Raw genomic sequence first — 17,187 nt, forward strand, 5'->3', positions numbered from 1 at the left:
GGGGCGAGCTATGAGGATGGAGAGCTCAGAGGAAGGAAAAGATAAGTCAAGCGGAAGAGGATGTGGCAGAAGAAGCCCTCAGAGAGGCAAAGGTCCGCCAAGACAACAGTCAACGGCACCAGCTTAGAAGCTTTCCCTCAACTTCTTTTGACAGAAACAGTTGAGCGTCACTGTCGTCTTTTCTCACCGTCGCAGCAAACAATTTTGTCAGGTTCCAAAACTTGATAGCAAAGCTACAAATATGTTTTAAAAATCTAGTCGGCGAATTAAAACAGATACCAAATGCCTCCTTTGTGAGTTTGGAGTTGTTTGTGTGGCAAAAGCGTGACAGCCAAGACGAGTAAACGCTACATACGTCCGCACTGAACAAAAAAAGGGGGAGGGGGGCAAGCGATGGTCTGACCCCGCGGCCGCTAATGTGATGTCATTTAGCCTCAGCCCGACCTTGTCCACTGGCAGGGTTCATCGCCGACACCGGCGCTCCAAATGGGCTTCCCTTTGTCTCAAGTGCATATTCTCCTCCGGCCAAATAGCCGTCATTTTCTGCAAGCGACTCGTTGTGTCGCCCTGCCGTAATTGCCCCGAAAGCCCACGCCGGCCGGGCCGTCGGGTCCTGATGAGCGCGTGACTTTAAAGCCACTTTAGCGAGCAGAGCGCCGCGAGCCCGGGAGAGACAACAGCGGGAAGATGAACACATTAATGGATAGCTTGCAAGATGGACGGATAAATTGATAGATCTTTTAGAGAAGGTCAAACTTCTGTGCCCACAATGCGAGACCATCACCAAGAGAAGAGAAATTGATTGCCGCTCACAATGGCGGTGAAATGACTGCAGAAATAATTTTCTGGGCAATGAGCATTGTAGGAGGTGTGAGTGGAAAGTGCAACGCTTTCCCACCCCAAAGGGGAGAAAATGGCTCGCGCAAAAACGGCTGTCAAGTGGAGTTGGTGCCGTTTCTTTGCCGTCTTGTTTGTTCCACTCCTTTGTGTGTGTGTCTGTGTGTGTGTGTGTGTGTGTGTGTGTCTGTGTGTGTGCGTGTGTGTGTGCGTGTGCGTGTGTGTGTGTGTGTTTGCGCGTGTGTAAGTGGACATTCCAATAGACAAGTGGGAAAACTCCATTGACAGGCTAACAAGAGTTAGCATCGCTATTGCAGTCATTTTGAACCATCAACCAACTTTTCATTGAGCACATGGCCGTAAGACTTACAAATAGCAATAATCACGGATTGCCTCCATCACTGTCAAAATAAACATAAAACAAAAAGTGTTTTGTTGTGTATTTAAAACAACCAACAGGAATGGCTTGCTAGCTTAATGCTAGCATGTAATGGATGACTCCGTCGCCAAGCTAATGGTTAGCCTTCATAGTTGCTGTTTTGGCACCTTTTAACTAACAGACATTATTCATTGTTTGTGCCTTCTTGTTTTTATTTTGTGTTGTTTGCTTGTATGTACGTCGTGTACTATGTCTTGTCACCGTGGGATAGTGGAAACATAATTTCGATTTCTTTGTGTGTCTTGGCATGTGAAGAGATTGACAATAAAGCAGACTTTGACTTTGACTTTTCTTGAGACATTTGTTTGGTTTTCTTTAGCTGCTAAGAAAAATGATAATTATTAAATAAAAGTCAAATCACAGTTGTAGAAGTACTACAAACAAAGTACCGTAATTTCCGGACAATAAATCGTGGTTTTTTTCATAGTTTAGGTGGGGGGGCGACTTATACTGAGGAGCGATTTATATGTAAATTTTTTCCAAAATTTTCAAAAAAAAAGAAAAAAAAAAAAAAGTGAAACCGCGATAAACGAACCGCGATGTAGCAAGGGATTACTGTAATTTGAATTTCAAGTGACGTCAGCAGCGCGGCGCGGCGGTTGTTTACATAAAGGACAAAGATTCGATCACGGGATGACGAAGATGACGGAGGGCCCCACGTACTACCGACAATCATTAGCGGCTTTGTTTGTAAGTGACACGGAGGACGAAGAGTTTGAAGGATTTAATGATTTGGAGTGACACAGAAGGTTTGAAAAACTATTATGGCTTTTACGCACGCCCGATGCTACTCGACAGAGCTCTCTTTCACCTCCGTGGATGGAAGTCGGGGGCCGGCGCTCGGCCGGGTGGCTGTCCGGTGACGGTGGATGGGTCTCGGACATGGCTTTTACGCACGCCCGGTCCTACTCTACGGGGCTCTCTTTCACCTCCGTGGATGGAAGTCGGGGGCCGGTGCTCGGCCGGGTGGCTGTCCGGGGACGGTGGATGGGGCTCGGACATGGCTTTTACGCACGCCCGGTCCTATTCTATGGAGCTCTCTTCCACCTCCGTGGCTGGAAGTGCCACGTCCGGGGATGGAAGTCCACGCCGCCACACGCCTGGAAGTCGACGCCGGTGCTTGGGGCCGTGTGGTGGTGAACTATTTATGTTATAGTTATTTGATATATTTTATTTCGTGTAGCAACTTGTATATGTTTTTATCGTTACAGTTTAGTAGTTGTTGGCTCGTTGACCTCTTGTTTTGTAAAATAAATAGCCGTTTACCAAACTCACGCCTTTCCTTGTACTTTGCTAACGCTACAATATAGTTATATACTAGATCTGTGGAATAACGACGAGGCTGACGTCAGGGGGCACGCGCGGCGTTGTTGACAAAGGACGAGGAATTTGATCGATGGATTTAATGATTTGGAGTGACACAGACGGTTTGATAATATTATTGCTTATATAATAGTTACTTGATATATAATTTATATATCGTTATATGGCCCTGTGGAATATTTTGAAGTGCAAGTGCCGTCAGCGGCGCGCACCCATTGTTGACATAAAGGACGATCGATGGATTTAATGAATTGGAGTGACACAGATGGTTTTATAAACGTGTTATTTATGTAATAGTTATTTGAATAACTCTGAATGTTACGTCAGGCCCGTTCTCAGCTCTTCGTTTGTGTTTATGTCACGTTAGCATACCTATCGTTTAGCCTGTTGTTGCTCGTTCATGTCTGTTCTTGGTGTTGGATTTTGTCGAATAAATTTCCCCCAAAATGCAACTTATACTCCGAAGCGACTTATATATGTTTTTTTTCACATTATTGTGCATTTTATGGCTAATGCGACCTATATTCCGGAGCGACTTTTAGTCTGAAAAATACGTTACGTCCACTTTTAAGGATACTTCAATTTGAAATGGCGCAATGTTTCACAAGATTATATTGCTTCTATAGTGACCAATTGTTCACGCCTCGTCACTGTTGTGTTAAATACATCCTTAACGCAAGAGAATACGCCAAGCGTCCCCTGGAGACTTGGACTAAACGATCGTTTTCTTAACGCCACCCCCTCTGCAAAAATGATAATTAGCTCGCCTCCTTTGACATATCAAGCCATCATCTCACCAGATCTATTCCATAAACAAATCTTTCACTTCTTCCTTCCTCCCGCAAACGACGCCCAGACTGATGGAGGCGGGAGCCCCACAATCAGGGTTTTGTGGGGGGGGTGCAGACAGAGATGGATCAGAGGCGGTTATGTGGATAAACAGACTGAAGTTGATTGCTAGCGCAGAGAGGGGCCATTACGGCGAATCCGCACGCTAATCATAATGAATCACTTACTTATTAAGCGTTAATTACGCCACACAAATGCATCCCGAGCGCTTGATGGAGACGAGGGCTGTCTGCCGCTCGTCCCATCCGGACCACATTAATTCATCCTTATTTATTAATTTGTCTCATTAAAACAACAAGGGTGTGCAGTGGGAGCGCTGGAAACAAATGGAAGGGGGGGGGCAGGCGTGGAATTTGCATCATACGCCTCGAGCGCCTTTAAGCATTGCTCTGCCATTTGGTAGCGGGCGGCAAATGCCGAAAGAAAGATATTCAGCACCTGGCAATTTGAAGACGAGACTTTAGAACAGCTCAGGTCTCAGACAGGTCTAAGTTGTGGCGCATGTACGCGACACCAGTGTGGTGGATTTGATCAAGACGCAACGCAGGCAGACAGATTTTGCGTTCCACTGACGTGTGCTAGGTGTCATCATATTTCATTGTTAATATGACAACGGCATGCGTTGAATCCATCCGATCTTCCTGCTGTACTTTTGACGCCCCCTCTGTTTGTTTTCAATTCATTTCTTATCCTTTCTCCGTTCCCCCCACAAGATCCAGTCCCAATTTTGCCGATGCAGGAAGCCGCCAGGGCCGCACCTGAGCGCGGGGCGGGGCGAGATAATGGCGCTTAATGCCCCGGTAATACAAGGCAGATATTATAATCTCAACAGTGTCACATTGCGTTAGAGGCGGCGAGACTGATGTGTCAATGCCAGCGGCGAGCGGGCGGCTGGCGGGAGCTCGCCAGGCGCGGCCTCACACTAATGGAGCCGGCTGCACTTGAATATTTTCAAGCATATATTTGCACGAGGAAGGGAGGGGAGGGGACGGGACAGGGTGCTCTGTGGGGCTTTGGCCTCATCTGTGCAGCCAGGTGGAAGCCATCGTGCGTCCGGAAAGGATTCACAGCGCATTTTCTCATGTTTCACAACAGCCTCATCCCATTATGGACTTGTGAAATTTTGGCTGATTCATAAAAGCCCTTCAAAAAAACAAATAAATAATGAAATAATAAAATAATAATTTAATAACCCCTTCAAATGACCGATGTACAGTAAACAGCCTTTTAAAATCAGCAAAACTGGCAATTTTTTTTTAACATAAGAGAGAGATAATGACATTCACCCCACTCCAAAAAAAAATGCAAAAATCCACAAAGACAGTTTTGTTTACATTATTATAATTATTTCAATAGTGTATCAAATGTTTATTATAATATCAATTAATGTGATGTCAGGAGAACTAGAAAGCAAATAGCAGAATGGGCAACAAAACAAACATTGTAACTGGTGGCGTGTTACGTTTCCATTTTCCGTGTTGTATTTGCTCTGTATGTTGTCTTTGTAGTCATGAAATATGACTTTTGGTGTTTTGTTGTTGTTGAAGACAAGCGAGCGCAATCCGTCTCCCTTCACGGCCGCCGAGTGATTTATGCCTGTGTGTAATTGAGTGTTAATAAAATGTGTGTCCCGAGCGTGTGGAATCGTGTGTTTCGCCAGCCTCCGCGTGCGAGCGTATGTGTAATTGGGTGTTATCGATGCGTGTGTGGACAGCGCCCTCGTGGTTGGCACGTTCGCCTCGCAGCCGGATGTTCTGGGTTTGAATGCCATTTCATTTTTGGGTCATTTAGGGCCACAAACTCACCTCCAAACCCAGAAAATGATGCCAATTGTTTTTCCTCTTCGTACATATAGCAGAATAGCGTGTGTGCTCGGTGGAGACGGTGTTTAATTGATGCGGGCCGGCCATCGATCCTTCCCGCCCGGCCTAATGAAGCTCTGATTGGCTTGTGAGAGCTGGCCGGTTCTGCTTAGCTGCCTCTGCCTTCTTCCCGCCTTCTCCTCGCTTCAACATTATTCGTCACTTTCTCTTTCTTTTCCTAATTTGGCCTCTCGTTTTTTTTTTGTCATAGCGCCTCCAGCGAGCGTCCGCCAGCAGTCCCACGAGTGACATCTCACTTCCCCCTTAATTTGGTGGCAGATTGATGCACTTAAGCCGTAATGAAAATTCATTTTTCCTTGCTCTAAAGTGTCAAAATGAAGTTGTGACGCTCAGTAAAAGCGTTCATGTTGGTAGGATAGCCAATGACGAGTGCATTTTCGGCCCATTCGGTGTGCATAAAACGTGGACAAATAGTACACAAAGCACATCAACGGTGGCTCTATTGGCTACCCTAAGTCCAAAAGCATTTGCGGTTTATAAATATTAAAACAACGTGGCGCAAACATGAAGGGCCATGTATTGGACAAGTTGCTAGCTTGAGCTAGCCCCACCGCCACTAGCCACAAAATAGACAAACAACTCCGTTTCTAGTCGTCTTGTTGGAACACGGCGTTCAATTTTGAGTCCTTCATGAACTAAACATGGGGACAGCATGCAAAGACCGAGCCTGACCTTCAAACTGCGAGGCGGCTGCGCTAACCACTAGCTCACCGTGCCGACGTTTATCCTGTGGAACACGCAGACCCCCCCCCCCCTTGCTCCCCTCACCGCTAATTTAGAGACTCAATCAAGCCGGCGAGCTGGCTTCGACCGTCATGGCAGCCCATGAATGTCTTTGTGCATGTGCGCGTCACTCTCCCGTGTGGCAGACACGCGTAGCGTATTACAGCGCCCTGTTAATGGCTTTGTCAGATGGCCTTTTCGCCGCCACGCTCATGAAGACTGACACGGGGGGCTGCCGCCAATGATCAGTGTGTGCGGGTACACGTTCAGCTTTCGGCAGCAGGAAATCAAAGGCCACCTTGTAACCGCAGTCATGCATCAGCAAAATTGCTTCCTGTTTTTGTTTGTTTTTTTGATGTTCAAATGTGTTAGTCTTCAACTTCACAGAGGAATCAAGCCCTGTTCACGGGCATACTCACATTCATAGCTAGAGATGCAATCATTAAGCGATAACCAATCAGGTTAATGAAATTATTTTGCGGATTGATTCTTTTTGTGTTGAATCAAAATAAAACATTTTAAATTGATATTTTTGCCCAGTTTATGGACCAAACCGATAATTGAATCCTAACTATTTTTGTCCTATGGGGTTTTAAATACCCCCCCCCAAAGAAAAAAATATTGCAAGTCCTGTTGCTTTGGTTTTGACTGGAAATGAAGTAAACATGCATGCTCGATTAGGTTTAAATCTAGAGGTTGACTTGACTGGTGAAAAATGTTCGAATGAATTCCAAATGCTGCTCTCGGGCACTTGTATGAGCCCACGCCTCTTTAAGCATTTTCTACTAATTCCATTCGATTAATATTTTTACAAAATCCAAATAAATGGAGAACAGGCACACTGAGGCTTTCTTTTCCTCACTTGAGCCGCTGCAGTGCTTAGCGTCGTTTAACGATGATTTGCCACACAACCGTGAGCTCTTGACAACAGTTCAGGACTGCTTTGAGTCTTTTTTGGCCGAGCTTTTTGAGCAAAGCTGCTCCTTGAGCGGTCTTGAAAGCCCGGGCGGCACGGCAAGAGGACGAACCCGGGCCTGCCCGCACTGCGTGTAAACACAAGAGCTACGTGTTCACCTGCTTGAGACAAGACGGATATGGCGAGCGACAGGCCCGCTCGGCGCTTTTGATGGAGCCGCCTTTCAAAGCCGCCGCCGGCTGCATCTTTATTTCACAAGTCTCCGTCTGGTCATGCGGCACCCCCGAGCAGATCCCCCCCCCCTCCATCGCAGCCCTCCCTCCCTCCCCCACTCGGCCGGCCGTGGGCAACAAACACACAACATTATACACTGGGATAAGTGGGGTGTGTTTACAGGTTGTTCGTTTCCACTCCAACTCTCAGCACGGGGAAGGAACAGACTAGAGTGGCAGGAGAAGAAAGGGGGGGTCGTTTTTTTTTTTTTTTTTTTTGTCCTGGCGAGAAATAGCCCCTCTACCTTGTAATTGGAGGCCGAGAGTGAGGAAGGGGGGAGGAAGAGACAGCAGAAATTGCTCGGTCGGACCCGTGTGGGATGATAGTGTTTTTGACAGGTAAATAAGGCTGTGATTGGCGACAGTCACACTGACCCTTGCCGACACCCCCACCCACACACACACACACACTGGCCCGTCTCCATCTATATTTTACTCACACACGCACACACGCGCACACGCACACACACGCACGCACGCACACGCACACACACACATCCACGGACGTGCTGACTACTCTGGCTGCCGCACTCTCATGCACATATTCAGTGCAACGCTAAGTCACACAAACTTTTGGTATGATGAGCTCATGCGTCATTGGTTCTGGGCACCGTTTTCAATTTCTTTCCCGAGGTAGACATTCAAATTGAATTCATCCGTGCCAGGGTCAAACTGACGCCAGCCGAAGATCAGAGATTTCGCGACAGGCCATGTTTCAAGTCACACTTTGAAATTAGGCTCTGGCCGATATGGATTTTTGAAGACTCATACAGATTCTGCTATTGGCAGAATGAAATTGTAAGAAGCGATTAATCGGCGGATTAATTGAAAGAAATATGGACTTTAGTTGGATTGTGTTCGTTATGTCTTCATTTGTGATAGCCATGGTATTCTTTTGTTCAGACAAGTTGCAAGGTCTTAGCTTAGTAGCTTTTTCTGAAAGTTTCGGCAGTAACTTCCACCTTCATCAGAGAGTGACACTCTCTGAAACTGTCAGAAAAAGCTAAGACCTTGCAACTTGTCTGAACAAAAGAATACTATGGCTAAATATGGACTTTTGTCTTTTAGTATTTTTTTATGGCTACTGTACATAAAAGTGTGTGTGTGTGTGTGTGTGTGTGTGTATGTGTGTGTGTGTGTGTGTATGTGTGTGTGTGCGCGCGCGTGTGTGTGTGTGTGTGTGCGCGCGCGTGTGTGTGTATGTGTGTGCGTGTGTGCGAGTGAGTGACAAGAGGAGCTGGCATCAGGTTGGCTGGTCAGTGCGCGTGTGAACATTTTGGTGTAAGTTGTGGCCTACAGCAGCTTTCAAGTGTTCTCATTCTGCATTTATGTGTTGAACTCATTGTCCTGTCCGGTAACTGTCTGAAACCACATTCATGGTTTTGGACTTCCTTGGCCATTTTATTCTTTTTTTTGTGTTTTGGAACTGAGAAAAATCATGTTGTACAAAGTGGTCCGTGAATATTTTTTAATATATAAGAATTTTATTTTATAGGATGGCACGGTGGGCCAGTGGTTAGCACATCTGCCCGACAGTTGCGAGGTTAGGGGTTGAAATCCAAACTTGGATGGATATTGCCGCTGCGTGTGCACTATGAATCACTCTTCTTCTTCCTTCCTTCCTTCCTTCCTTCCTTCCATCTCGGTGTTCTCTTTTATCAAGTCAACAGCCGTCTCCCCCTGCCTCCCTCCTCCTGCCTGCCCCTCTGCCCGCGCCCCCTCCCTCCCACCTCTCTCCCCTCTCTCACTTCAATCTCAAGTGTTTTCAATTTTATTCTAGAGTGGAATTAACTACCCCCGATGTCAAATTGCCGACGAAATCGATAATAATATCTTTACAAAAGAGGATATTCCAGTCTCTCGCGTCGGCTTTTGAAAAATGGAAAATTTAGCCGAGATTGATTCATTAGTTGACACGTTATAGGACGGTATAAGTATTGATCGCGGCCTGTCATGTCCCATCTCGGCTAATCGAAGCTGAGGCGCTCTGTCGATGGGCGCATTTTTCATAATTCCGTCGCCGGGGAGAGGGAGAGAGAAACAGGGACGGAGGGAGAGAGGCAGGGAGGGAGGGAGGGAAGCGGCAGCAGCCGGCAGAGGGGGGAAAAAGAGAAGACGACGGGGATGGACGCAGGAGCGAGGAGGAGGAGGAGAGGTGACTAGAGGTTTGGGGGCAAAGAGTGATGAGAAATAGAGTGGGAAAAGAGGCAGAAGAGGAGAAGGTGCCAGTGAGGGAGGGGGGTGGTGGGAAGGCTGAGCAGGTATGTTAATGGTGCAGCTATTGGGGCGTAGATAATGAAGGCATTAAGCAATTAAAGTCCAACGGGGAAGATAACAAGGTGAGGGCAAGGATGTGCCAAAGGCACCCGGGGGGAGGGGGACAACAGGGGGCAGTATTTGTTTTAGGTGGTCATCTTCTGACCAAGTTCCAGCTGCTTAACGAATGGCTCTTCAAAGCAAACCTTTGATTTGATTAAGCCTTTACGACTGCGTTAGTATAGATAGCGTCATGTCGGGAATTGGGTTCAAACTCTGGTTTTGTACACCTTGCACATCGCCTCTTAAACGCACATAGTACACAGATAGCGGAATGATTGCAATAATTCACCTCCAAATTGTCTGTTTTTAATGAGCAATATGGCACTTCATCATGTTGTACTTTTTAAAAACATACAGCGATGACAGAACTAAATATATTTCAAAATTAGCTTTTCATTGTTCTTCAATTGTGTTGCACATTCTGGTAAGTGTGCACCGTGGCCACCAGGGGGCAATATAAGACAGACACAGATTTACTGTACTGGAGCCTGAGCTCCTCTCCTCTTGGCTTCTCAGTGCAGCAGTAATAATGGTGCTTCTTTACAGCGGATAAAGAATCGATGCCTTTGAGTATTTTGTCTTCAGACACGCGTTGCTTTAAAGGTACCAACACCACCTCCGCATAGATGCTAATAATAAAAGGAGTTGGCTTACGCGAGCCATGTTCTCTCAACAAACATATTCTGTGGAAATAAAATAATGAAACATTTATGAGAGTCAATGGAAAAATAGTATTTAAGAAGAAGGCTGAAGGGTTGCTCTGTATTAAATATAAATCTATATTAGAAAGAAAGAAAAACTGGCCTTAATGCTAAGGCGAGTGAGCGAAGGGATGCGAGGAGTTGTGCAAACGTGGAGATGAGGAGGCGGTGGGGTGGGGGGGGCTGTAATAAATAGAAATTGAAAGGCTTGGGCGCGAGCACACAGAAGTTGTGAGGCGGAAAAAAAAAGGTAAAGAGGCGGGCGAGAGAGATGGCGCGACGACAATGATTGGAGAAACTTTTGATAGTTGTGCGATTCGTTTGGAAAAGTTGCCACGAGCGGCGCTAAGTCCAACATAAAGCCGCCCCTCTTGGGAGTCTCGGCACGCCGCGCACAAAGCTCCGCCGCACGTCAATCAACAACCGCCAAAAGAATCCACCATGACCGTTTGCCTTCTTTTTTTGAAGTGTTGCTCCAAAGTCCAATTTGAAGTCAAAGATCGGCCCCGTTTTAACATAGAAAGAAAATAAAAGGCAATCTGTGTAAATTGGCTACAAAAACATCAGCACAACATGCGTCGAGATGAGCAAAGTCGTCACACTCCCTACTTCAGTACAAGTATCAATACTGGTGGAAAAGAAAAGTCCGGTTAAAGTAGAACTTCTGATTCTAATCTTGTACTGAAGTTCCTGTAAAGCAGGGTTACCCACACTTTTCCAGCTTGCGAGCTACTGTTAAGATGACCAAGTCAAAATGATCTACCTACAATAAAAATGCAATCCATACATTTATTTCTTCTATATTATCATTATTTAAGTTATTATCATAGGCTTATTCGCACAAATAGGTGGAACCGAATAATTCAGTCAGGGAGGTGACACATTGAGTATTTCCCCCCTGAACTTTTTATTCCCTTTGTTGTATTTAGTTTAAATAAATTGAAGGCTAGGGCGGCTTGGTGTCGCACTGGGTAGCACGTCCGCCTCACAGTCAGGAGGGTGCGGATTCGATTCCACCTCCGGCCCTCCCTGTGTGGAGTTTACATGTTTTCCCCGTGTCCGCGTGGGTTTTCTCCGGGCACTCCGGTTTCCTCCCACATCCCAAAAACATGCTTGGTAGGCCAATTGAGCACTCCAAATTGCCCTTAGGTGTGAGTGCGAGTGCGGATGGTTGTTCGTCTCTGTGTGCCCTGCGATTGGCTGGCAACCGGTTCAGCGTGTCCCCCGCCTACTGCCAGATGACGGCTGGGATAGGCTCCAGCACGCCCGCGACCCCTGTGGGGACAAAGCGGTACAGAAAATGGATGGATGAAAATTGAAGGCTAGCTTCTCAGCAAGGTAAACGAACAAGTTAGCGCGGATTAACGCGCATGCGTAAAGTGTCAAAGTTCAGACGTCAGATTGGCTACCCTGTATGTCAATCAAAAGACAAATGCTGATGGATCCCCTACTTTTTAAAGTCATGCGATCTACCCACACTTCCTTCGCGACCGATCAGTGGCTCGCGATCGACGTATTAGGCCCCCCTGCTGTAAAGTCAAAATAAATGTCACACAACACAGAGGATTGTTGTTAACAAACCTGACAATCTTTAATCATTTAAAAAACACGGGGTGGGGGGGTTGAAGGGGAAAACAAACGTACTACGATATGCATTGTTTTTGTCGTCACTTCCTTGTCGTAATGCCTCTCACTACCTCAAAATCGTAAAAAAGTCTTTTGTAGTCCAGAAGGGGCGACCGCTGAGCGTTAATCCTGTAATTGATTTTGATCTAGTAGCATTCACAGTGTGAGGAAGTCTTCTTGCCTGGGGGTGTGCAGAAGGGGAAAAAAAATCTATTTGAGGTGCCACCCCCCGAATCAGCAACGATGAAAGTGGAGCTGAAACGGCTTTTGGAGGTACGCATGGAACGGGGAGGAATGAGCGCCACCAAATTAGAGCAGATTGGCTTGATGGACTTGGATTAGAAGAAAAGGAGGTGGAGATGGGGAGAGGGTGACGAGAAAATCACGGCGAGGGTTGGGGCGGGGGGGTGGGGGGTTGTGCCGGTACTTGGCAGTCTCCGGGTATCTCAGGTTCTCTCCGGGCGAGGGAAAAGCGGTCGATATTTAATTGTTATTGCTAGCGTGGAACGCGCGGAAGCGGGGCGCTGTACCAAATTTTCTCATTTATTTGCTATTCGTGTTTCCTCACCCTTTTGCCTCACCCACACAGGAGAGGGAGGGACAAGGAAGCCATGGGGGGGGGGTGTATTGCTTATATGGGGGGGGGGGGCGTTTATGTCCGACTCGTCCAAGTTTCTGTCCTGCAGACAAATCTGATGAACCCCCCCCCCAACATGTCCAAAATGAAAAATCTGTCACTTTCATCAAATGTCGCTTGGAATATTGTCTACACTCCATTCCCGGGGATCGAATCTTATTTAGGGGCGAGAGTAGTGGGGGGGCTGTCAGGGAGCGGGGAGAGTGGGACGACCAGGACGGGATTTGCCATCTGTTTTCAAATATCATTCCTCCATGAACTTTATTTTCTCCCTTCTTCGGACAAAATTATAACCCCATCGATCCGCCGCACGCAAGCACGGAGACCCCCCACTCCACCCCTCTGCACCCTCTCTCTCTCTCACACCACACACTTCTTAAAGGCTTTGCTTATGTAATCCAAAGCATTTTGCTCACTTGCGTCGGACCCTCAAGTCAACTTTTTGCTGTACTCGCATGTACTCACCACTCATTAAGAAAAAACAACTAAATCTTCTCTGATTAGGTGCCGTCGGTGTTTTGTGTCCACGCGTTGCCAAAATTGCGCTCATCGAACTTGCGGGATAGCTGACAACACAGAAGTGGCAGCTGTCGTTGCAGGTACGTCTCTTTGGCCTTCTTGCCTTCTAACAATCGGCTTTGGCTCTGAAAAAAATATATATACACGTATATATATGTATATATAGATAGATAGATAGATAGATAGATAGATAGATAGATAGATAGATAGATAGATAGATAGATAGATAGATAGATAGATAGATAGATAGATAGATAGATAGATAGATAGATAGATAGATAGATAGATAGATAGATAGATAGATAGATAGATATCTCAGCCTGTCACTTGCCATTACTCCAACAATTGTGAGAAGTAATTGTCAACATGTATGCAGGCTAACACAATTGAAAAGTTATGAAATGAAAAACTTTTGAGGGTGCGCCAATTCAAACTGGAAAATTTTCCTTGGGTGCTAAACTAGTTGTTCAATTTGTTCAAAGAAAGTCTGGATGGATGGTGATTGCAAATGTTGCGGCAGCACGGTGTGCTAGTGGTTAGCCAGTTTGCCTCTCTGTTCAGGGATGCTCAACTTTGATTTCCCACTCTGAGGTTGGACGATCAATACGGTTTTCAAAGCTTCCCAGCTCAACTTTTGCCATTGACATTAATGTTATGTTCATCAATAGTGCCTTTTTATTTCTTTCCCTCTTCTTTGTTGCATAAATGAAGACCCCACTGCGAGGGGGCGTAGCCCCTGATTGATTACTAGGTTTTAGCCACAACACCTCAGACACCCGGCTGCTTGTTTGCTGCGTTTAGGGAAGCCAGCGAAACGATCGGCGAGTGTGAGGGCCAATATTTATAGAGGATCTAACAAGTTCATTATCACCATTTGAAGGAGGGAGGGGCGCATTCCATCAGCAGCAGTCTCGGTACAGTCGATAGCCGTGATCATTCTTCACGCGCTTTACCGCCGCGTCGACTTTTACGGCCGCCATGGGCTCGGCGCCGAAGCGTTTAGCGGCTAACGGCACTTTAATTGAGGGTCACATTTTAGCGCTCTACAATTGGCGACAGCCTGAGGATTTCGGATGGTGGACTCTTATTGGATAGCCCAGTATGGAAGCAGGAGTTCCGAGCTTTCAGTGTTCCATTTCCATTCCAATTTGGCTGGCTTGTTCCATAAACATAAGCATTCTCCCGTTCAGACTGTTTGGCCTTTAGCTTAGTTCGGGAGCTAATAGGCTTGACCCCTTGCATGGGAATTCAAATAACGACACCCGGCTGTCGTGTAAATTGTGCCATCCAGGTAAAATGCAGAATCGGAGTGGAGGCACAGCAAACTAGCTAGGAAACTGCATGCTATCGTGTTAAAAATGAGCTAGCAAATGTTAGGGGCGACTCAATCGGGACACTCAAAAGTTTTCAGCAAACGAATCACCGGCATGGAAGACTATTTGTCGTTCCATTAATGAATTTTTTTTTTAATTTTGGCACATTTCCTCACTCGACGTCATTTCAGCCTTCAGCAAGCAATTAGGCGATGAAAGCATTGCTTGGTAGGAGGGCAAGCATTTGTATTTCTCTTTTGACGCAGTTGACCCTTGTCGTGGAGGGGAGGCACTGACTCCCTTCCGACTCCCGCTTTTTTTCCCCTTATCGTTCGACCACTTAACCTCATATTTCACAGCTGAACTCAGCTAATTCCGAAAGCACCTTCCTCCTGATGAACAGCACTCCCAATACGGCCTCAGCACGCTTAATTACCCACGATTAAAGGCTAATGCTAACGAGAAAATTGCTCTGTTATGAAACGACTTCAAAAGGAGTGAGGAGAATTGATTGGAGGGAGGGAAAAGTTGGGTGGTATGGCCACGGGTGCTAGGGAAGAGACCCCCTCAGCACCACCGACACCCCTCCCTTTGAGTGGCCCCAATGGAAGGCAGTAAGCCAACAGTCTGCTGGCAACGCCTGAAGCTGTGGACTATAAAATGATATTTAATATTCAACAACTGGAATGCACACGGATGAGTGGATCCGTATTTAAAACCCGTTTCCATTCTTTGCAGAGGATAAATAACAGCAGCACCTACAGAGGCAAAGCGAAAGCCTCTCGGATGGGTTTTTACAAATATAAACCTCAGCGGTCACCACCTCCTTCCGCGGGTCGGGTGTCTGGTGGCCGCAAAGCCCGCTCCCGTGTCACCCGGCAATTAGGCTCAGCAATCCAAGCATCCCAGTCCAATCTGGGGCACGGCAAACGAAGCAAATAAACTCTCAATTGGATTATTTACGTCCCGTTTATCCCACTAAAAGCAGCGGGAGAAGGTGTTTGCGCGTAGCCGGCGGATATCAGCAACAGTAATAAGTGCAGCGGCTACAGTGATAACAATTAGATTTGATTTCATTTGAGAATGCCTCCGCAGCTGCTCCCCACTCGCCCGCCCCTTAACCCCGCCCCTCTCTCTCTGGCTCCTCTCCCCCTAGATTAAAGTGGGTGTGTTAATTCGGTGGTGTAGCGATCGAAGGGCTCTGGCAACAATGGGAAATGGGCTATTGATCAGAACAGCTCAGATTAAGACTAGGCACTGGAGCTCTTTCTTGCTTTCTTTCCCTTCGCCTTTCTCTCCATTTCCCACCTTTTTCCTCCTGTCTTCCTGTCTGTCCTGCTTGTGTCAACCCCCCTAAACCCACCATCGCCCCCCCCCCATCACCACCCCGACAAACCCTTTCCTCCCTCTCCCACAAAGAAGAAGGCATCCAGTCAGTCTATGAAGATTTTCTTGTCTGTCCTGAGTGTCCTTCCTCGCTGTCTCTCGTTCTCTCTCATGTTGGCCCGCAGTGGAAAACAAAGACCGATGTGCGACAGTACGACACCAGATTCCAGGAACGTTTTAAACGTTGCAGCCCTCAATCCACCAGAGGGCGCCCATCTGAATGAATGTTATTCGGGATGCCTACCAGGCCATACGCATAACAATAATCAAGGCCAGTCAAAGTCCACCTACCGGATAGCCCAGAGAGCCCTAATCCTATGGTGTTGGAGGTGTTAAGTAATAAAACCATTTTTTTTCAAAAATCCTCCTCGATTTGCTTAGAAAACAATCACGGCTGACAACCATAAAAGTGACTTACTGAGTATCATCCAAAGATCAAAGTCAACAATCTGAAGTCATTCTCGTGTGGGTTGGGATGTTTTCGTGTTGTTAGTGGAGAAGATCCTACTTAGCAGGCAGACCTTTTTGCGTTGCCCTTGGTTGTTCTGAGTCCTGCTTTGCCCAACTGCTGAATGGTGTTCCACAAGGTTCAATTTTGGGGCCCCTACTTGTTTTCGTTGTATTTCTGCTCCCTGGGTTCCATATTAAGAAAGAAGAATTTCATGGACAGCACTTCGTAGAAAGCAATGTTTGTTTTTAAAATGCTCCGTGACTCACATTTGTGTGGTGTTTAGTATTGAATTCTTACAGCTACAGAATTTCATTGTAATTTGGAGGGCACTGCTAATTTGATTAGTAGTTAAGTCACAAATGCACTACCTGTATGGAAAATCATTTGACTTTAAATCCAAACCAATCAACTGAAAACCAATGCGTACTTTAGCCTCCAGAAAAGAGCAGTATAGGACTGGACTAGCCAGCAAGACACAGCGCCGCCACTGACCTTTTAGCAGCTCGCATTGCCTCGAGTGGACACGCATTCAGGTGAGATCTCAGAAAGCAATCCGTCACAGGGACCCTGGCGTGGCACCCCAATAAAAAGGTGTGCCCGTCAAAAGCGTGCCAAAATTAGCTGTCATGATCAGGCCCCGGGACACGAGACATTGGATTTGCATCGAATGGACATAAAAAGCCGCCAAATGTGAGCAGACAGCAAATCCATACGGTGAAAAGTGAGCCGGGGATCCTCGCCTCTACTTATATTAATTAACTCAGTCAATGGGGATGTGATAGGTCAGTTATTCATCCTCTTGCCGAGCCTGGCCACTCTGTCAAACAGTCCTCCCAGGTGTCTCGTGCACGCGTGTACACACGCTCGGCACGAACTGCAGTGCGGTGCTTCGAACTTGCTGGAGTGTTTCACGTCCGCGCCGGCTTTTGCCCTTAGCCAACGATAGAGATGACCACGCATGCACCACGCATGCACCACGTAGCGGTGGCCACT

Source organism: Syngnathus acus, chromosome 16 (genome assembly GCF_901709675.1).
Source record: "Syngnathus acus chromosome 16, fSynAcu1.2, whole genome shotgun sequence".
NCBI lineage: Eukaryota > Metazoa > Chordata > Actinopteri > Syngnathiformes > Syngnathidae > Syngnathus > Syngnathus acus.